The following is an 11,655-nucleotide window of genomic DNA, read 5'->3' on the forward strand; positions in this document are numbered from 1 at the left end:
CAAAAAAATATACGTATTTTGGAAATGTTGAGTCGAATTAGTCTAGAATCGATTAATTTTATGAAAGAAAACCTTTCAAACAGCCGTAGTCCGTAAACTATGATTCCTACAAAATTGATTCATAAAGAACGAAACGTATCTACCGTCTTATAGGGGGATCTACTGTAATATAATTTCTTTGTATGTATAATAAATTTTAACGTATAAAAATTCACATAATAGCACAATTTAATAATAGTACTATTGTGTCCGTTTTGTTTCTTGTCATTTATTTAGCTAAATATCAAACTCAGCGTTTTTAAAACACTTAATAAAACATTAAACACCTTCCATCGCTGAGAAATGTTTATTTAATAAAATACGTTCGAACTCATTTACACCTGATGATGGTTTATTCCATGAGGCTGAAAATGTTAGTGTTTTATTAAATAAACATTTCTTAGCGATGGAAGGTGTTTAATGTTTTATTAAGTCATTTATTTATTCATTAACCTGGTTTTGGGTTTAGATAAAAGCTTTTTCATTCTTATAATAAAATGCATATAAAAATTATGAAATCGAACTCAAAGGTTATATATCTTTCAATAAAAAGAAAACGTTTGTCCTCACAGCGATTCGATCTAGCGCTCTTGTGGTGGTAACATTTGTCTCTGGTTGATTTTAGCAACGAGCGAAGATAGGAAGTCGAAAGACCAGTTAATCTACCGACTCTGCGTACGGTAAAGCTGTACCAGCGCTGGTCGTCGACAAAGAGGATTGCTTCGAAGGTCGGTGTTTTAAACTATTCAAAGCAAGCAACTATAAGCCGTCCTCCAACTTTTGCTTCCTACCATGTACTGAACAAATACAATAGACATGACGTGTTTGCTACAACGAAAACATTTCGAGTTTTGCGCAATGTCGCGGCATGTGTGTATTGTTTCCGATACTGTATTACTAAAACCCAGTGAATGTAATAATTAATGTAACTATTTTTCTCATTGTAATATGTAAATTATTCGACTCATTATTAAAACATTAATTAAGAATTTTTATTTTCGGCAAATCTTATATTAAAATATATGTAATGTTGCAAATGCTGTCGTTTTATAAGTTCGAAGAAATCAATTAAGCTGAAATTTTAGGTATTCAGATATAAAAACGTGTTTAAAATGGAAAAACGAATTATGGTTTAATTGGAAATTTTTTGTGTGCATTAAGACTACAATATTCGTATTTTTCTTATTTTTTAACTCTAAATATTAAGGAAATGAAATACAGTTGACCCCCCCTATAACACTGTTGCTAATTCCGTTTTATATGAATACCATGTTGTACGAGTCACTTAGATTTTACAAATATATGTGCCGGGCTGTGAACGGCTCACGTATTTGTAAAATATAAGTGACTCAAAGAACATGGAATTCATATAAAACGGAATTAGCAACAGTGTTATAGGGGCGCCAACTGTATTTCATATAGGGGCGTCAATTGTATTTCATATAGAAGTATAGTGTTCTAAAAGAAAAGTTTGTGGCTGCTTGATATTTTGCTCTGTTTTTACATTGTGATATTTGCGGAAAAGAAGCTCTACACTATAACTGTTACATATGTTTGGAAACAGGAAGGAATAAGGAATCTAACGGCGTGACTTTTGTTGAAATCGAAAAATTATTTCGGAAGTTATGACTTTGCAAAAAATGTTGGATCTTCGGATCGCTTCTCCAGAAAATATATGACAGATATTCTAAACATTTCTACTACACCTGATTCGCATTTTATTTGTAAGTACAACTCTCAATTTTTGTGGTGTTTCGACAATTAGTTTAGATAATATCAGCTATTTTCGGTTTAAATTTGTTGTTTAATTGTGGGCTTCTGGTTGTGAATCTTGGAAAAATATTTTACAGTTTTGGACAGAACATTAAATGACATATTACTACTAAATTTCATCCTGATATCTTCAGTCAAATTTGAATTATGGCGATTCCATTAAATTTTCCATCTGATCAACTTTCAGTTCTATGGCGTTGCCGTGGAGAGGTCAATCATGACTTTTAAAAAGTTGGTTTTTGAATAAGGCGCGATTTCTTTTGTTTTTCTTAATTTATCTTAGGCATATTATATATTTTTAGAATTGTTACGTCATAAGGAAGGCGACTAGACTATTAATTTTACATTTTAATTATAATTTTTTGAAATTTTTTGTTTTTTCTTATAATGGAACCTGTTATTATGGATAACATCCATAAGAATGCTTATAGCATCTTGGATGAGGTTAAAAAATATGCCTCGAAGAACCCAAATGGGTGTTTTGCTGTGGCCATACATGTACAATTTGTTATAGACCAATTTGTTAAATTAATAACTTTAGCTGAAACTACTTTTTCAAATCCTGAACTCTCGGATTTGCTTGAAATCTGACTTGCCCCGCTTCCACCCAAGGAGGATTTCTCAAAGGCTGCTAGTTTAGCAAGTATTTTAGATGGTCAAAGACTTTTTTCTGAAAAAATTGAGAATCTAGGAAAATTTGAGACAATTGTACAGTACATTAGATTACTCAGAGTGTACCTGTAAAGATAATAATTCTCAGAAGGTAATATTAAAGAAGTTAAATGATATTGAAGGTAAAATGTTGCAACATATTAATACTAGTGACCATCTCGATACCCAGAAGGCTATGCTTGAAAAACTTGACACGATTGAGGACAAAGCACAACAATTTTTCCCCTCTTAATTTCTTTATATCACGATTGTAAAATCTGGAAAGGCCACTGGAGGAAATCAAGCTGTGCGTAAGTCATCTACCACAAAAAAGTTCTCTTAAAATATAGCAAGGATAAAGAACGTGGAAATAGTGATACCATATGTAGGCTTATACAAACAAAGTTAAAGCCTTCTCAGTTACATATAGGAATCGATAGACTAAGGAAAATAGGGCAAGGAGGTCTGGCGATTGAGTTGGATAATTGTGATGATGCATCTTGGAAAAGAATATTGAGGAGAAACTACCTGAATTAATAACTCGCCGGCCTAAAAAGAGATGGCCTCATGTGATAATATATTCTGTTCACACTGATATCACGAGGGAAAATCTATTACGATTAATATATCAACAAAATAATCTCATAAATCAAAATTATACAGAACAGGAATTTGAGGAACAATGTCACATAAAATTCGTACTTGGAAAGCGTGATGCTACCTTTCGGAATTGGATTGTACAGGTGTCTCCAAATGTACGGAAAATGATATTACAATTAGAAAAGCTTAACATTGAATGATCACGTTGTAGGGCAGTAAACTTTTGTCCAGTTCTACAGTGTTTTAACTGTTGTAAATTCACCATTCTACGAAGGATTGCCCACAATCTACTCATGTTTGTAACCACTGTACTGGCGACCATCTATATAAGGATTGTCCTAATCGTAATAATGCTCCTGCCTGTTGCAATTGTCAACAAGAACAATCATTACACTGTAATCACAACGCACGTGATGGTTCCTGTCCTGTACTCTAGCGAATTAAGAAAAACATAACATCTAGAACAGATTATGGAACTGATTAACCCATCTTGTATATGTTTACTGCAAATTAACTTAGGGAGGAGCATTGCAGCAACCTCTCTTTTCTGTAAACAACTTGATTTTTTTGACCTAATACTTGTACAGGAACCTTATTGTTGTGGAAATCTTCCCTCATGTCTCCCTACTTCTTGTCCTGTAATAAGTGGATCTAATACAGTTCCGTGGGCAATTACATTGGTCCCAAACAAAAATTTATCGGTTATGCAATATATGAGTTTTTGTGATCAATATGTTATCACTACAAAAATATTGATTAATAGTAATTGTGACTGCAGGGCGGCACCTCTTTGGCGCCCTGTCAGGATGACACCACTGTGTCTTGTAACAGACACAGAAAAAATTTATTGGCCGTTAATTTTGGTTACGCGAACGGTCGCGTTGTGGACATGTAGTTCCGGGATGGAGGCGTAAAGAGAGAATCAGAGGAATTACACTCTACAAAATCTATACATAATGCCCGTTTATTGTTCGATTTAAGCTATATACAATCGATTCAGTTAACATATCTACTTCCTTTTCGATTACCCGTATTCATGAGAGAGAGAGCTCACATGTATTTCGCGCGAGGATAAATACCTTGATTTAAGTGGTCGAATAGTCGTTTAGTCTTCGAGTCTCTATGTAGCACCAAGTTCTTTCGAACGTTGATAGTTGGGTTCTATATGGCGCAAAGTTCTTTCGAACGGCGGCGATTAGAATAGTTTTGGCTAATCCGTTTACGTAAATCCACAGTTCACACCCAACTCCGGAGACTGACTCTTACGCATCGACCCTTCCTTTTTATAAAGGGGGTATCGTTGGGTTTTTTCCACTGCCTTATTAGGACTGTTTTTTCACCACTGACCAATAGAGGTTTTCTTTTGTCTTTTCGTAGATTCCGAGTGACACGTTCGATGTATCATCCTTTAACCCAGAACTAAGTTCGTGGGAAAACGATTTAATGTTCTTTTTAAATGTTGGGTTGTTGTTTATTTCTCTAAACTGTTCCTCTTACGAGAGAAAAAAAATATTTAACAATTTATTTCAATAAATTCGGCTTTCACATCATCCCGGCCTTTCTAAAATCGAGCTTGTTCTCATTGGGCAAGCTGAATTTTTCTATTAGGGTTTTTTTTCTATTAGGTTTACAATTTAGGCACTTTTATTCTCTCTCTCTCATTTTATTGTATCTTTTCATTATTATTTACATAGAAAATCGGTAGTTTATCCGATCGCGTTTTTAATCTGTTTTCCGCAAAGGAAATAATTGATAAATTTTATCGCGATAAAAAAGTAACATTGAGATTATACTCTCTCTCTCAGTTCCGTAATTAGTAATAAAGGAAATTACAACAATAAGTTATTATACTCGATAACTAGTTTATTGATATATATATATATATGCAATGGATATACAATCTAATTATCCAATAATATAAAATTTAAATTACAAATTAAATTCGCAATAAAAGATTATAGGTTAGTTTATAATATAAGATGATGATAATATATAAACAAATTGGGTATACAAAATTGGTATATAGACAAGTAAATATGGGATATAGGTTTAGTCTAATTAGGAGGTGGTGCTGAGGATCGTTGTTGTCTAGTTCTCCGGGGTGGAGGGTGTCTAATCCATGCAATCGAAGTAGGATTGGTAAGTGCAAGGAATGGACTGGTAGTAGCAGTAGTAGTAGTAATAGTAGTAGTAGTAGGTGGGGTAACAGAAACTGGATGTTGAATGATGATAGATTTAGATTGATTCAGGGAATTGTTTCTCCATTGTTCGGTATAGGCTTCAATTTGACGGAGTTCCTCTTGGAAGGACGTCTCTTCAGAAAAAGGGCAAGAGTACACCACTGGTAGAATTATAGTAACTGGCATGCTGTTCCTGGCTCGTTGACCTCGAGAGAACGTTATGCCAGATTGGAAAGAGGAGCTTCGTACTTCTCGTCGTTCTAATTGTCTTTCAGAGGAAGTGGAATCTGTCTCCCACCATTCGAAGTCAGAATCGGCCATCTGTAGGATTAATTATTTAAATAAGAGATAGTGAAGGGTGCATTTAAAATTGTTCCCATCACAAAAGAGATGAAGTGTTGATTCGAGAAGTTCTAAAACTGGTATAGTAGTGGTAGAAGGGTATTCGGGTTCGAAGTGTATAGATGTCCAACGAAGATGAATTCCCCCTCGGCGAAAATTAATAATGCAATTAAATTTAGAAGTTGTTGTGAAGGGCGGTAATATTTGAACCCGAAAAGTATAGCTGGGTCTAAACAAATTCTGTTTTTTGACGGTTATGAGGAACTGATAGTCAAAACATTTTAAAAGTGCGGCCCAAGTGAAAGGAGCATTAATTTGGGTATCGACCCCAAGGAACAATAAGGTGTTTCCGGTTACAATAGGAATATGATGTGCTTGTATTAGATGGGATTCGAAGTTAGTTGCCCTCCTGTCCAAGTACATTGGTCCTTATCAACAGGACATACAATTGGTCGGAAGCGACAATTTCTTTCGTGTTCTTCTCTGACACTGGATGAAAGAATTTCCGGACGACTTAGAGGTTGTTTAGAACAGGGAGCTTCCAATGTTTAAACTATCTGCTCTGCAAATAAACATCGAATATACCCAAGAGTCTCTCTGCAAGTGGGACATTGAGTGATTCATTCTCGGCATTAGGAACACACGATGTGACCATTGGAACACTGGTATATGGGGGGTTGTACCAGGGTATAACAGATAGGACATGTTGACATTTTCACTAAAGCTGGATTGGATCTTTTGGTTGAAGTCAAAACAGTCGGGTAAATGTAAGGAGGTCCAGCTAGAGAGGTCTGTAAAAAAGAGAGTTGAAATCAGATGTGTTAAAGGATGATATGCTTTGAAATATTCTCGGTTATATACTCGATGATATTTAAGTTGAGGGTTTAGTATTACATAATTGGAGTTCGATCCTCGGAAGGTGGAGGAGTGGTTGATCGGTAAGGAGTATCATGAGGAATTTAGGTTAAGTTTATAGTCGGATGTCGTCTAAACATAGGTGATTGAGGGGTTTTTTGATAACATCGATGAATGACATAAGAAAGGCCTGCTATTCCCATAATGAAGACGATGACAATCACTTTAATAAGGGCTGGTGATAGTGGGACGGTATATGACCGACTAGGACTCTGACGAGTCGAAAGAAGTTGTTCTAAATCGATTTCCATTTGGGCTAGAGAGTTATCGGCTTGTAAAATATCAATATCTGGTTGATGTTGAAAGGTTGAGTCAATAGTTGATTTCTTCATGAGTTGAGTATAAATTATGTTTAGCTCCGTCTCATTAATAATATTTTTTATAGAGGGAATAACATAGTAGTGAATATTCTCAATTTGAATGGTAGTTTTTCTTTGGAAATGAGATGTTAGAATAATTCCAGCAAGGTATCCCATACATGTCTCCGGAAGAATTAATATGCCAGTGTTATTTATTTTGCTAATAGAGATAGGGGTTTCTTTCCGTTGATTGGAAGAACACTTGATAGTTAAACTCATTGGTGTAGGTACGGAATAAATCCATGTTCCTTGATTATCTATACGTCGGAAGATGGGTAAATAAGATTGAATAAGACGTCATGGACAAAATTGGTTAATAGATTTTTCATTGCCTACATATAGCGAGTATTCGCAGCTTTGTCTAGGTGATTGCCATATAGGAACAGTAGGTGAGCATACGGCGATGGGTATTGTTTGGCATTTTGTCAACTCATGATGTTGTAATAACATATAGGACTGTCGATTTCTAGACAAGGCAATTAAGGGATGTGAGTTATTATAATAAACAAAGGCTTTTATAGTAGGATAATATACTGGTAATCGAACTATCTCATAAATATCAAAATAGCCTATAGGTGTAACGAGAGGAATTTTAGCAAAAACACGTAACGGCTGTGGTAATGCCATAGCTGTGATAGAAGTCCACTGGTAATATTTAAACATAGTTTCTAATCGTGGTGTTTCTAAGAAAGCATATCCCTCTGGTAAGTGTAATTGTATTTCCTTTAGAGTTTTGAACATCAACTCTTTCGGAAGAAAATAAGTGCTGAGTCGTCCTTGCTCTAGAGTTTCAATAGCATTTCGGATTTCAAGCATTTGTGTTCGAAATTCTCGTATAGAAAATTCTGTTGATCGAATTGCCGCTTCAAAAGCAAGATTATAGTGATTTTGAGCTAAGGTTTCTTCTATAAGTGTTTGTTTTTGAATTAGAGATTGAATTTGGTTTCGATTGTTCTTTGCAATTCGCAAAGTATCGTTGAGTAGAGTTGCTTGAGATTGGAGAAGGTGTATATATTCTTCATTGGTTTCGGATAATTGTGCGATTCGTTCATTAAGGATTTCGAGGTGTTCTGTTGCAGCCTCTCCGAAAAGGTATATTAATCCTCGTTTTCCTCGGATAACATTGAGCGTGACTAGGATTTTTAAATCATTATATTCTACTTCATATTCCATTAAAGTATCTTTTAGAAATTTAAATTCGTTAGCTGACAAAGTCCATCAGGATCCAAGGGAATTGCTAGAATTTCTTTTTTGTACCTGTCGTTGAACCAAGGTAGTTAAAAGTTGGACGTGTCGTTTTAATAGATGTAATTGTTCATCATATGGTTCCCTGGTGTACGAAGACAACAGCTTTATATACATTTGGAGTGTCCTCCTCGGGTCTTGAATGGAGAGCATATAAGGTAGATAGGAGAAGGAGAACTCGTAACAAGAGTCGTAGTTGCATAACATTGAGAGTCTCGTCACACGGAGAACTCTGTATAAAGGGGAAAGTTATTAGACGTCAGACGATGTAAAAATTATAAATTTTATCACAATCTATCTGAAATTTAAGTAGATATATTTTAATGTAGGTCGTTTATATAATTTATTCCTGTGAGGAGGATCGGCTAGTCGAAGGGAAAACAAACCTAGGATTCCTACTCCTTCGTGGATGTGGAAGAATCCATGGCTGTTCCTCTATCGGCCCTTGACTTCTTAAGGCATAAGAATGAGAAGAAGGTTGTTCTCCTTCACTAAAGGATTCTATATCGTCATCTTTCTCACTTTCAGAGTCAGATTCAGTTATTGATTCGGATTGTTGCGGTATTTCTGAGAAAATGAATTCGTCCCATAGGTCTAAATAGAAATTAGTTGAATTATCCTCTCTAGGAAGGGGATCCTGTTGGGTCTGTATAGATGTAGAAGGTTGGGATATGAGTTCTTCCGATCTGAATTCTTGTCGGCTAATAGCATGTTTGAGACGGTTAGAATGGACTTGATATCGTTTCTTTGTTGTTATGTGCTCAATGATAAAAGTGACAGGACTCAATTGTGTTATGATTCGGAAAGGGCCACACCATCTTGGAGCTAACTACCGTTTCAATCCGGTTTGCATGACTATTTCATTTAGAAATACTCGATCGCCTACGTGATAAGTGGATGTCTTATGAGTCTGCCGATGTCGTGTTTGTCGTTGTAAAGCAGCTTGCTCCGCATATCTTTTTGCTATCTGATGAGCTTCAGCCATTTGGAATCTAAGTTCATAGGCATAATTATCCTCCGCATCGTATCTCGTTCGAGTATGACTGGTGAGGAGGTCAAAAGAGTAGGTTGGGTCTCTTCCATATAGTAAAAAGGTTAGGTGGGTGAGAGAAAGGTCATCCCTTTCTCTCACCCAACCTTTCACCCCAGGCAATACTTATGAGTAGTCCTGGGTCTTTATTACCTTTAAGTTACAATCTAAAGGAGTTCGGCAGGTTTCTACCGGGAATCTGCCATTTGGGAGCTTCTTGATTCACTCCCCACCTTCTAGGATACTGAGAAAAGGCGTTTTCAATTTAATCCAATCCAGAGGCGTTGGCATATAACCTCCGTATTCTGCATAATTAGGATTCGTCGCGTGAAATCTTGGCGATCTATCTCCACTCTTTCTCCAAGGGGGTATTGGACATTGTTTCGAAAAGGGACCATAGCAAGGATATCGCGCGCAGGGTTGTCCTTGAAGATTAGTGGGCTGAGATCGTGGGAGAAATTGTTGCGGTGAGCGTCGCTGCGGGCTCCGGGGATGCCGCGGGTTTTGCATTCGGTCATTCGCTCTATCAGTTTCCTGTATCCGATTTGTTCATGAGGGTTCTCCCCTTGGAAATTGTTTATTGGCTTAGGCGCGGCGGTTGATCGAGTCTTTTTCCTATTGTCGTTAATTGCTTCGAAAGTTGCGCGATTTTTGCGTCAAGGGCCGATTCTTTTCGCGAATTGGATTCTTCCGCTAGTATCTCGTGATCCTCTACTGCATCATTGATGCCGGCAACTAAATTTCGCGTTTTTCCCGCCAACTGATCTATCGTTTCTTCACGGATAGCTATTTTAAGTGCTTCAGCGAAAGTCGCGGGTCATGCGTCATAACCCGTCTTTTTAGCCTGTCCGTTAGGCCATGCATGAATTGGACGCGGAAGTTTTCGTCTAGTTCTCGCTGTTGACAGCGTTTGATACTTGCATTTTCCTCTTCGTTCGCACCTGTCTGTGCTATGCTTGTGGCGCTAGAGAGGGATTTCAAGCGGACCGCAAATTCCTGAACCATCTCATCTATCTTTTGAGTAGATGTATGGAACTTCTGGACACACAAGGAGTATGATTCTTGGTCAAAACGCTGAATCATGAGCTTCCGAAAAGTTTCAAACTCCATTACACTCTTCATGCTAAGGTCGCACCATGCAAAATCTCGGGCTACACCTGTGAGCTTACGCTTGGCTATGCTCAGGCACTGCTGAGGGGTCCATCCTGCCAGACTAGCGATCTCGCCCAACGTGTCAAAGAAATCTGTGACACGCCTTGTTTCACCCGAACACGTCGGGATCAATCCTCCAAACGCAGAAAAGGAGAAAAAAGAGCCACTACTGCCACCATTATGAGGTTGCATCGGGACACTTGCATCTGCCTCCATCGCTTGACCCATTTGTTAGAAAAACTCTTTGTCAGCGTAACTTACTCAAATTTTTGTGTGAAACTAAATCATTTCATTTCTGATACCACTGTAAGGTTGCCGACTTTTAGGGGCAATAAGTTAAATGCGCGTCAGGGAATCGTATGTGGGTGGTCGCGGTAGGAGACAAAGATGAAAAAATGGTTTACACGAAACCGCTTATTTTAACAACTAGTTTAACTTACATAACAATGGAAGAACAATAAACTAAGAATGTTGGACGTCGGATGAGGTGAGATGCTGGTGGTGGTGACCTCGGGGTTTCCTATGAGAGGAGTCTGCAGATTCGGAGGTAGGATACTGGTAAATGGGCGATGGTTGACGTTCTAATGCACACATTTCTTAGCTGGCAGAGAAGCTTGGGCAGATGTGACTGGCCGGTGGTCGGAGGTCCTGGAGTCTTCTCAGCAATTGTCTGGAGTAGAATCGGCTCCCCTGTCCTTAAGATTTGGGGTTTTTATTGGATTTTCCCTGAATATCACCATTTTGATTGTTCCCGTTACCTTCTTGAACCGTTTTCCGACAACGGGGCGGTGAGTTCCGCTCACAGGGTCAGTGGATGACAATTTAGGAGGGCGAAAATCGAGTGGGAGGTCGCGGATAAGTCGATAAGGTGTTAACCGAGTACGAGTAAACACACATATTTAAGATAACATATATATAAATATATTTAATTAACTAATGATATATATGAAAAAGTTACAATAATTAATAATACTGCTAATCTCTAACCGAGGTTATAATAGGCGGTTTGCCGGCATACATCTCGCATATTTACGATAGAGGATATTCTTTGATCCTTCTTAATATCCATTTAGGAATTAGCCCCTGTCCACCTGAAGAAGGGAGAGAATTCTACTTACTAATTTGTAGATAGACGAGCCTTTTTGCTTATACGTCCGGTGGCGATGGTCAGTGTTAGAGGTAGTTAATCCCTTGGTTGCTGTTTTCTTGAAAGCCACCCAGATATCTGGGCCGAGCCCTATTTATACCAATTTCGAGGGGGTGAGAACTATGACGTTATTAATGATTTATCCGCACACCTGCTAGTGTGTTGATATTTGGATCTAGCTAGTTCGGACAAATGACTCAGAGAAGTTTGTTTAATTTATTG

General features: G+C 37.5%; 1 protein-coding gene across 1 annotated transcript in view; it reads left to right on the forward strand.

The window, feature by feature from the left end:
- Positions 1-1,402: 1,402 nt before the first annotated feature.
- The window catches only part of LOC111627564 (glutamate receptor ionotropic, delta-1-like), a 31,843-nt gene continuing 21,590 nt past the window's right edge, over positions 1,403-11,655 (forward strand). Inside the window, exon 1 of the mRNA XM_023371164.1 lies at positions 1,403-1,763. The gene's annotated coding sequence lies outside the window, so the exon portion shown is untranslated. The remainder of the gene's footprint in view (positions 1,764-11,655) is intronic.

Source organism: Centruroides sculpturatus, unplaced genomic scaffold (assembly GCF_000671375.1).
Source record: "Centruroides sculpturatus isolate CEXI.00-Female unplaced genomic scaffold, Cexi_2.0 scaffold363, whole genome shotgun sequence".
NCBI lineage: Eukaryota > Metazoa > Arthropoda > Arachnida > Scorpiones > Buthidae > Centruroides > Centruroides sculpturatus.